Here is an 11,474-nt window from a genome sequence, read left to right on the forward strand (position 1 = left end):
TTGAAACCTGACCTTTCTGGAATCTACATTACTACGTATTTAACAACGTAGGCCTACTTAATTACAATTATAAGAATTATCATTGTTGGAATATCTAGCATTTCATTGAAAAGACAAAATCTAAGGGTATGAAATCTATTAAAATACTACATTCGCTTTGAAAGTATGAAATCATTTCTGTTGATTTAACTTATTTTTCAGCGGGATGGTTTATTGAGTCACGCCGGGAAGATGGCCGCAGTAGTGTCGAAAACGTGAATTTCAACGTAATTTTGAAACGTGCCCTTCACGCCAGTTACCGTGTTTGCAAACGCCGATTTGATGCCAGGTTGATCTGCTGGCAAATTTTTCCTCATTTTACACGACTGAAGTTAGTTGCATCGGATTGTAAAGCACTTGTTTACTTGTGTATCACGCCGGGTTTCAACTAATCGCCCGGCTTGCTCTAGAACCCAATCCAATCGCGGTTTTGCCTGAAATTAGGTACGATCGTTAAAATACGGTTTCAATTGGTTATTAACGAAACTTCAAAGCCAAGTTGTTGAGGTGAATCTTTGAAATGCCAAGGTAAAACCCGCGAGTTAATCTTTGTACTCGTTAAATCATATATAACTAATATAAATTGACGTCTGAAACAGACAAATATTTAACTGCAAACAATCTGTGCGGTTTCGGTATAAAACATTATACGTCTGAATTTTTGTCTATGACGTAGTTCGGCGGTAATTTCTTGTGGCAAGTAATTGCTACGTTATTCCGCATCCACGTAAATACCGCTTTTTGTATACACCGGTACATATATACTAATTTACAACAGGACATACCTCCTCCTCAACAAAGAGATTCAGATGGATAGATTTGAAAGAAGAAACGAAACGTAAAACAGTAAATATTATTCGATCCGTGAATCGAATTCTTCCTGTTATCGGTGTGTGTATAACTATAAATTGGGTATTGGAATCAAGGTGTTCAAATAGAAAACCTTCCACTGGGAGGGTCCGATATTCATTTCAGTTATAGCTCTCGCACCTGAGCGAGCATTTAAAAATCGCAATATTGCGCGGTTAAGCAAACATTGGCGTTATATATTTTGCAGCGATCGCGTTTCCGAGAGTTATAAAATTTCACAGAATAAAGTAACCAGGTATCTTAAACACGCGAAACTTGTATCGGCACCTGTGCGACAAATGGTGTTACTTAAATATAGTTCACGTTAAGATAACAAACCCACGGTCGCGAATCTACAGGGATACCCCATCGGCAAAATAAAGATTTTGTTTTAAGTGCTAAGAGGCATGCGCCGAGCATATGCATTATGAAAATGATACGCAACTTCGAAGAAAAGCGGATCCAAAAGTCTTAAAAATCATCCAGTAAAGTGTTGCATAAAGATCAATTTCCATCAACAACGTATGAATTCAGTAATCAAAATATCATTTCCAAAACAACAACAAAAAATCGATCGAAAATGTGTTTTTTGCGTAAACTGAAAATAAGACTATGAAGGAAACGACGGGAAATTATGATCCACATCGCGGTCGTCACAATCTTTTCTGATAGATGGCGTCTGAGTCGATGAAGTGTTTTTTTTAGGCGGCCATAAAAAAGAATTTGCTGAAATACTTCGGTGCGGTATATGATACAAAATACTTAAATTTGAAAGCATATCCGTTTTTATTTGTGGCACTGATTACTGAAAATTGCGCGAAAAAAATCAATTCATGGGGGCAGTAGAAAATGCTCCCCCCGCATAGAGCATTGTGTATCCCCTGTATCACCGGATACAACACTGTGTATCCCCTGTATCCCCGGATATAGCACTGTGCATCCCCGGATACAGCACTGTGCATCCCACTGGTCAGTTAATCATCGTCTTGAAATCGACGGAGAGATGACGCATAGATGATGGGTCGAATAACTTTAATTTTACTATCACACGAGCGATTAACAATTCGAGATTGAGATTCATCGTATTTCTGTACAAAGAGGACTGGGATGTTGGTAACAGTGGCAGTGTTTTTTTTGTAGCCCGTGTTCTCGATTCCGAAGCACAATACTCCTCGTTTCGCTAATCACTTTTTGTCAGATGATATTTTCCAAGTCATTTTGCACATGTTGACAAACCGAACGTTCAGTATTTACTGACAAGCTGTGTTCTGTGAAGAAACTCCGATCCACTGACCCTTAATGGCCTTACCTGGGGGACCGTTGGCATGGTTACCCAATGAAAATTGGATTAGGTTTTGTGTGAAGGTTCTGTTTGTTATCAGGATTACTCATTCCAATTTCTAATTTTCATCGCCGATAAGTTCCTTTAATTCTTTAATTCAGTTAATTCTGACTATTTAGATATTTGCCTTTCTTGGTACATCTATCAGTCTCTGAGTAATTTTAACAGCTGTTAATTTACATGTAAAATGCCAAGTTTCTCATTTATGCGATATTCGAAATACCCGAAACCACTTTCGGGAATTCGGGAATCGTCTTTTGTCCCTTTTTGATTTTGATGGAAGCTCGATAATCCTGTCAAGAGAATAAAACTGGTGTGGCCCTAAATAACAGAAATCCTGTGTCTATTCATTCATCGTAGGTTCTTGTGATGGATCAAAATCAATTATGACTCTTAATCATTTGTACCTTGCTAAGATAATAGAATCAGAATTACACCAATCTGGCTAGGCAGGTGTACAGATTAGCTCGTAATTGTTTTACCAGCAAAAAATCAAATTGGAGAGTTTGGAATTGAATTAGTTTGTTATCCTGCCAGATACGGTTAGAGCTAGAATTAATCTCTGTGTCGATGGAAGAGACTCACGCTGATGTTACAGTGCAATAGACCTGTTGTCAGGAGGCAATTGCTCCGATGCAGGACTGAAAATGGACAGATATCCATACATGGACTGTAAGCTCTTCCTCCATAAATGTTGTGTCCGATAACGAAGTGCAGCTGGCTGTGTCTAAACTTTCAAACATCAGTGGTAAGCACTTTTGATAGCATTTCTATCTGTTGTGTAATAATGTCTTCGAAACTTTTAAAAGATGATATTCAAAATAACGCATTGATTTCACTCGTTCATTTTGCTTCTTTTGTAATTGCGAAAAGGTTTGAACTGATGACTGAAGAATCTATAGCAAAATTGCAAATGAACGAGGGTGATGCCTATTCTGAATTTGTTTTCTTATGTAAGATGCAAAAATCTAGACAAACCAAGCTTCTTTGAGCAACGTGGAAATGCGATATTTTATGTGCTCGGTAAGGAAACAAATATGGTGTTATATTGAAGTTGACAGTTAATCCATACTTAGCAATATAAACATAGTGAAGATAAGACAATAATCAATGCATAAGTATTGTCATATTCTGCTCTTAACTGGACATTAGTAAAACTTATATACCCCTGCAACTGAACTGTCATTCTGCAATCAGCTACACTTTATAAGATATGTTTGCATAAGGCAATTTATTGATAGAGTAAACCTCTTCTGACAAGAAGCTGTTTTATTTTCCTGTATTACTGTGGCTAGTTTCCCAGTGTCAGTTCGTGGCTTGTTGCATATAGTAATCCACCGATTCTATAACACATTCAAGAATCTCATAATCACTGTCGCTTTTAGTTTTCAACCTTTTGACAACTAAGTCTATGACTTCCTCTTATAAAATGATTCATTTACAAGTTATATTTGAAGATTTGCCGATGAAACATCCCAGCATATTTGCTGAAATCACAGCATTGTTTGTTTCATAATTGATCTATAGACTTGAGTCTGTCGGAAAAAAACTATTCTATGAGCTATGCCAATCATACGGATAAGCTGTAAGGAGATGACACTATCTTCTTTAGTGGTTTTACATCTGTAATTTATTGCGGTAATCATTTCATTTGGTTTCACAATAAACCATTGCCGTATCTTCCTCGATCTCGCTCGTCTTTATCTTGTATAAGTAAAGTGGACAAGCTTCGGTACTGGTTATGTACAGATTCTTTTATCCGAGCAACTTTGTTAATATAATCTTTTCTAAGCAATTGTTGAAGAGCCCAGAGTAATAGCCGTGTGCTTTCTGTAGTGGTCAGTGCTCTCTGAGGAATTTAGTCATTAATATTATCCATCCGAAATAGCTGTAGGGAGCCCTGTAGGCATGGCCGCTTATCACGCTCTTGTCCATTATTCCCGTTATCATGAACTATCAGTAATCTCATTTTGGACAGTAGAAGATGGTATATCTCTTGTATCAACGACCTGAATCTGTATTAAAGCATCATTAGGCTAATGTCCTGCTTCATCACTTGCTTGAGATAATCTGAAAATGTTTCCTTTCATTTCCTCAATCACTTTTGTTTTAAGCTTATCCGCTGATAATTTCAAGGTAACGTCATCGTTTATGTCTTTTCGAACTATCAACATGTCCGATGTGACAGGCTTTAATTAACATCGATACAACGACGCTGCGCTCTCGTGATGGATGTCACTCGGTCCAAGTTAGTCGCAAATTGAAGCAGGTTATCATTTTGCAACTGTGATCGTACCCTAAACTTCATTTTGGTGGTCATTTAAAGTTAAAGATTTGATAATAACAATTTGTCCCACGGCATTCGGCATTCATGGTAACTTTTTCCTACCGCATTGGGCCCGTGTGTATTTAACCTGCTCTTCAGTTTATAATACCCTCGGCTCTGATGTATTATCTTCTCATGTATATTCTATTTGTCTAATAGAAATTGCATATTGTTACGGAGCTGTGGGGAAGTTGTGGCCATTCTGCGTAAATTGGTGATTATCAGGAGACCGCTCATATGCATATTCACACTTACTCATGTTCAACAGTTGTTAACCGTTTTTTGAAATGTGCTTAATTTGCTTCGATTCAGGTAAGAACAGATTCAGTTTAATGCAGGTTTAATTGATGGCGTGAGTCAGGAATTCATCGTTCGTTTAGTCACCAGCAGCAGAACTGTGTGCTGCGACACGGGGAAATGCGGACTTCAGCCTTTTCACGATGTGCTCGTGAATAAACCATCTAGTATCAAGACTTTTTGTGAGTTTGGACAAACTAAAGCCAGTTCTGATACTCACTCACATTTTTATATACTATTAAATTGTAAATTGACTCGGGAAATCTCTTTATAGTTGTCCTGGATTTATTCCGATCACAACCTGTGAGAAAATAACCGAAAGATAAATGCAACATCAAAACCAATTAACGAAATTCCTTTAAAGGCAGTTTCAGAACATTTCCCTTAATTCAATTTCCATCACTGATTGTCATTAGACCATCGGACAATTTAGAGTACAGTCGGAAAGATCTTCGTATCATTAAGTGAAAATGAACTGATCATTGGTCAGTGTATTTGAATGGTAATAATGGGATTTTTGTGCTTTTTATGACCAATACAGACATTTTAATTCGATTCTGTCATTGGGATTTTATGCGATTCTATTTTCTAGCTGGCATCCAGCTGATTGTCTACCTCACATTAGTGACAGGTTTATGCGCAGTCCAATTCACTATCTGACTGTGATGAACATAAAATGATTTGGATTTAATTACGACCAGACCTGATGGACCTGTCCCAAATACACTAAATCAAAGCCCATCAAATACAAATTTGTTGCCGAGCAAAATCATTAAACATCCTTATAACTCGAATCAGGGCAAATAAATAAAACGACAGTAGGTCTAACGGGGATGTCTTATTGGAAGACGATTTGAATGACTGAATGCTGTTTGGCTGAGGACACAAAATACAGGATCATCTACAATTTATCTTTCATATATTTCAGATGGAAGTAAGATGACCAGTCTGCTTCTTAAGGATTCGATATGTCAAGCATGTTATCAATTTGTCGACATTTCACTTATTTTTTGTTTCATACATGAATTGGTCAGTTTGGGTCAAGCGTTAGATGTGACATATGATGTTGATCGATGACTGCACTATTTGACAGAGGATAACACTGTATGACCGTTGCTTTATCTTTCTGTAACACCAAACATTCGACCTGGATTAATATCTAGTATCATAAAGATAAATGTAGATTGCTCCGGTAATGTTACTTCTATTAGTATACAATCCATCTTTACGCATATTAGCTAGGATTATTTTTTTTCGTATCAAACGCTTTGCTTTAAGTTGGCTACTTGGAGTTGGCCGCTAATTTTGCTGCGCTTGCTACGAAAAGGGTTCTTTACTATGTATCATATACTAAGATGTAGCCTGAAACCTAAAGAAACTTCGAAAGCAGTAGAAAGCAATCTTCACCGGCAATAGAAACTGTTAATCAGTTATTCGGGTTGTAGACAGAAAAATCTCTCAAAGTGTCTATTTACTCTGTAGCCGACTAGGAGTAAATTCTGTGTGTTTTGTCTCACTCCAGTCTATTAACTAGATTTGCGTACAGCCAACAAATTTGTTAATTAGTTACACCTTTAATTAATTTTTACAGGGGATTATCGTATTTTGCCGAGCGTGGCACCTGCTGATTTAATCAGTGACCTGCATAGAGAATCTTGAAATTGATCCTGTCCACTTTGACAATCGGAGAAATTGAGTGACCAGCATAGAAAATGAAGTGACCGTTAGCATGAAGGTGGTCAAGCGTCAAATTTGATCAGGAATGAATGTTTATGATGGGTGGATGACAGCAAGGCCGGTTTCCTCCCATCTCAGTTGATAGTATTCTGATGATTCATTCACTCGATAGGATCACATCAAATTTGATGTCTTGATATTGCATCCCAGCCATGGGCTCTCAGAGTCGAATTTAAGAAATAACACTGGAAAACACAACATTCAGAGGATGAATAGATATGGCCTGATTTAGGAAAATCTTATGTTTGAGATGTTTGATAGGTAGATCTACCAATATTTCCAAAGACATACTATCCACGTTTAATGCATAAACCTCTTTCATCTTTTATCCAGTCCCAGGACAGAGTTGAATTCCATCATGTATAATTATACTGCACCTTAGTGTACTGAATCTCAAAATACCAACTGGAGTCACCTTTAATTGAGTAATATATCATATCTGCTCTCATTGCATTAAGTTTCTCTTTAAAGTTTAATTGAATTGAACCGAAAACTTTCAACATAAATTCAATTTGTAAACAGTAAGTTCATTCAGTGGTCATCTCCTCTCTGAAGAATTTGAAAATTGAATTAAACGAAAGCAATTAAGGCCGGGAATCAAGGGGATAAGACGTGCCTCATTAAGATCTTCGTCATCTTCGTCATCATTTGATATTTCTCCCAAAATAATCTGAATGAAATTTGCGATTGCCCAGGATATTGTGAAGGCTGACCTTAAAATGATTTTGTTATACAGTGATCGACTTACTTCACTGAGCTCTTAGACAGGGAAGAGTCTGTAATAGAATTATGTAAATTAGCTACGACTTCGCCAAACAACTCATGTGATTAACCCTTACCAAACTAAAATATTCTTTGGACTTCGCTTCGAGAAATGGCATGACTCCTTAAAAGCAATCGCAGGCGGTACCTTACAGTATTGGAATATAGTTTTCTGACCTGTAAATTAATCTATAAAATATTTCTAGATAGCTGAAAAATAATTTCCATCAATTTTAGAGCCAATGTTGCTAATATAGACTTAGAAAAATTTGATAGAATGAAGACAAAATTATGCTTATTTCAAGTAATCGTTCTATCAGTAAACTTGGTGGGTTTGTAAGGGACACCAAATCAAAACAAATCATAAGAAATCTGCCGATCAAACAAATAACAAGTCGATCCCTATTTTAAGATCAAGATGAAAAAAAAGCGCTCAACAAAGGAACGCAAGTGTATATGCATTATATGTAAAATGACTCTAAAACACATTTTGACCGTGTCAGAAATTATTTCACCCCACCCGGTATTACGTCAAGAGAAGCTGGTCAGATGATGTCATTTTATGCATTTGGTATCGCAAGTTAGGTCAAATCAGGTTTCATTTTTTTTCATTTCATTTCACTCAGTTCCCAATTTAGATTTTTCCAGACCGATCATAGCTGGAATCGTATCTGTATCCTTATTATCGATTCAATCATCGCCAATCTGTTTGATTACACGTTCCCCCTATGATGTATAGATGATGCTTATTGAATTGCTTTACACATTAAATATTGGCCTCATGTGATCATTTGACCCATCTTGATTATTCGAGACACTTGTAAGCGCTGAAAGATTACATGATTTTCACAGCCAGGCTTTGATGGCTAGTTACCAATGCATCCGGATAAGTACCATGTATATGTGCCGCTGATTTCCAACTGGATTTTGGTGTTAAAGCGTGATTTATTTGCAATGTTGTCATACGTAGAATGCTGGCAATCATACTGAAGATGGTAAAGTGGGTTTTCTATGAGTGCTGAAAAGGCTAGGTCTTTATACTGCAGGATGAGTCTGCCAGTTGTGTGGATAATAGCTTGACAGCTTTTTGTCTCTCTCTCTTCAATTGATATAACTGGCCGACGATGGGTACACCACCAGTGTTACTGTACTAAGGTTAGAATATTTTTTCTGTTTTTCTGTCTACATCATTTACCTTCTGTATGTATGCCTTCTGTTTGAGGTTTCATGTAATATTCCTCGGGAGCAATGACCAGTTTTTACCCAAATCAAGTTATGATATATGATCCCCTCACATTGTGAATGATTTTCATTTTGATACCTACCTTAGGTTTTCTGAATGGCCTCTGAATGTGTGACAGCGTGTATAAACAGAATTTTTGTGTTTAATCAAGAAATAATTTCGTCTCTCAAGTGCAATTCATATCAGATTCAAATATCAAATGAACAATCGCATTTTACTAAGTTGCCATACACTTCAACACCTGCAAAGTCTTAACCTATATTGCTCTTTTTCTAAAAGTCGCGAACAATATCAACGTTGGGCAAAAAATGAAATACCGATACTATCTTGTACGAGAGGGTAGTCACTTTTTGGTCTGACGGTGATTAGACATTTTATTCGGACAACAGGTTTTACTTGGCTCGCGATGGAATGATAAAAGAACGTGCTTATCATAACTAGTTCAATTTTGTAGTAAGTTTGAATAATTCCTTTCTCCGTTTTCACGTCAAGCAGTCAGTTTAGTTTTCTGTGCTGCAGAAGTATATTGTTGCAGTACCAGTCACAGATGAGCTTGCTGCAGAATTGTCTTGTCTGTTTAAGTGCCTTGAGTACAAGCCATGAGTAAAGTCATCAAGTTGTGTGTTCGAAAACACAATCAAGGTCCATTAGGACGCAATCTTGATTGTATTAGCCTGTAGTTTCGTCGTACAGGCCATGTTTTAAAAGCAATAGCCGTCCGGGGAATCTTCAGTCAACTGTTTCAGGTATCAGTGTACAGTTCGGTTCCAAATGACTTTAATCACCAGTTTAAAGATAAATTCATTCCATCCCGTCGTCGGTCCAATAACAAGAAGATATTCATTTCTCAAGGGATTTCGAATTTTCTCTAGACTGGCTGGTTTTAGTTGATTTTGAGTTTTATCGCAGTTTCATTTCGTATAAATCTTTATGTCTTTTTTCTTCCTAAGATTTTTTGAAATGTTATAAATTTTAGTATAGCAACATACGGTATCTTTGGACCTTCGTATGAGTGAAAATGTATTGAGACTCAAATCTCGTATATGTTCAGCATTGGTTTCGGACAAGCGATGTAACTTGGGTACTGCCATCTGTGGTATGTTCACAAAACTAATCTATTGAGTCTGCGGGTTATTACAATATTATTGGTCCCATGATGCTGCTAGCTGTTGTCACGTTAATGCAATACTTCACACCTCAGACGGACAGCTGAAAAACTCAATTACGACTCGGTACTTTCATTGTTATATAAATCACACAAAATCGGTTAAGTCTGTGGACAGCCTTAACTTCAGCGCTTCATTTCTATTGTATGTCGTCTTCGCCTGTCTTAGACCTGGGATTGCAGGTTTGTCGAGACAAACAACTAAATGACTAATTTCAAAACATTCCTGAAATATCTAATTCGAAAGGAATTAAATAATTACCACAAATCAATTTCTTTTTCAAAGGGAATAAATGGAAACGCTGAAAAATTATGGATTTGTCTGAAAAAGTAGTTTATTTTGAAGAAAATATACGTGATTCGGAATAATTACAAAGATTCAAGTGGTTTTATTTTTAACGGGTCTCTGGTAACTGTGGTCATCAACGGTTCTGATTTATTGAAAAAGCCACAAAATGAACGGCTGTTTTCACAAAATATTCCTCCCTCCGCAGTTTCTCTACCCTATAATTGATTTGACTGACGACCCTTTAATTAGGAGTTATCAGTCGGTTTCTTACGACGCTGACCAACGATATTCAAATGAATCATGTAACTACACCACCACTGGACATTAGTGGACAAAAATCCACCTTATAATCTGATCTACGACCTGTTATTATCGTGTTCGACCATTTTTCATTAGAAATATTGCTGTAGAATTGTTTGAAATTGTAGTCGCGATGTACGTTATAGCGATTAAGTCTGATTGATGGCGTATAAGGGCTGGTTATTGGCTACCTTGATTAACACGGACGGACGGAACAGGTACGTACATATCAATATGCTACCAGTGTCCATCACCGGATGTTCACAAAGCGCTAAAATACCTCGACAAAGTTACTCTCCGGCCCGATTTTGTCAGTCTAAATGGCAGTGTGTGTATTTAGGGATAAGAGTCGGAAGTTGAGGCCATTCCCTGATGCGCTATTCATGTTGGCCACTGCTGATAAAATGGTTATTACCTACTGTGACTGGTTTTTATTTAATTTGAGACTGGCTATCATCGTGTTAATCTCCGTGTGAAATTTGTTCAGCCTTCATTAAATGTATTTACCGTCTCTTTCAATATTAATGGTCAACTCTTCGCTAACATAGATTCTGCATTTCATGTGTTTATCTGTCCATTTCTTTTTTTTATCCAAATCTCATCTACATTGGAAATCCGATCAGTAGAAGCCGCTCTATCGATTTTGATATACTGAAAATGAAAATCTTGAACTTCCACGATTGTGGATCGACATAAGATTTTTTCAAGATTGTTTCATTTGAAACGTTCGCTTTTATCTGGGTGATTTAATGATATAAACTTTAGAATGATTACGGCATTAGTGGCTATTGTTTGCTGGATTCTGAGTCAATGATGGGTTTAGCTTATTACAGAGTATCTTTATCTAAAATTGATTAGCTATACAGTCACAGTGAAGCTAATGGCAAAAGAATGTTACTTTTCTGATGAGCGAGTTACGATTTCCTGTCTAAAAATCTCAATTTCGAGCGGTACTACGCCCTGCCCTCCAAAAACATAGAAAACACTTTCTTGGGATAGGTACTTGAGTTTTCGTGAGTTTAAATGCCTTCCTTATTGTCTTTCATCCTTTAGGATGGTCTTTCATGCTTTCATGATGAAAATGAGAGAGGGAGATTTTCTCGTCAAGAAATCAGCATTGGAATG

The sequence above is a fragment of the Tubulanus polymorphus genome, chromosome 1 (genome assembly GCF_964204645.1).
Source record: "Tubulanus polymorphus chromosome 1, tnTubPoly1.2, whole genome shotgun sequence".
NCBI lineage: Eukaryota > Metazoa > Nemertea > Palaeonemertea > Tubulaniformes > Tubulanidae > Tubulanus > Tubulanus polymorphus.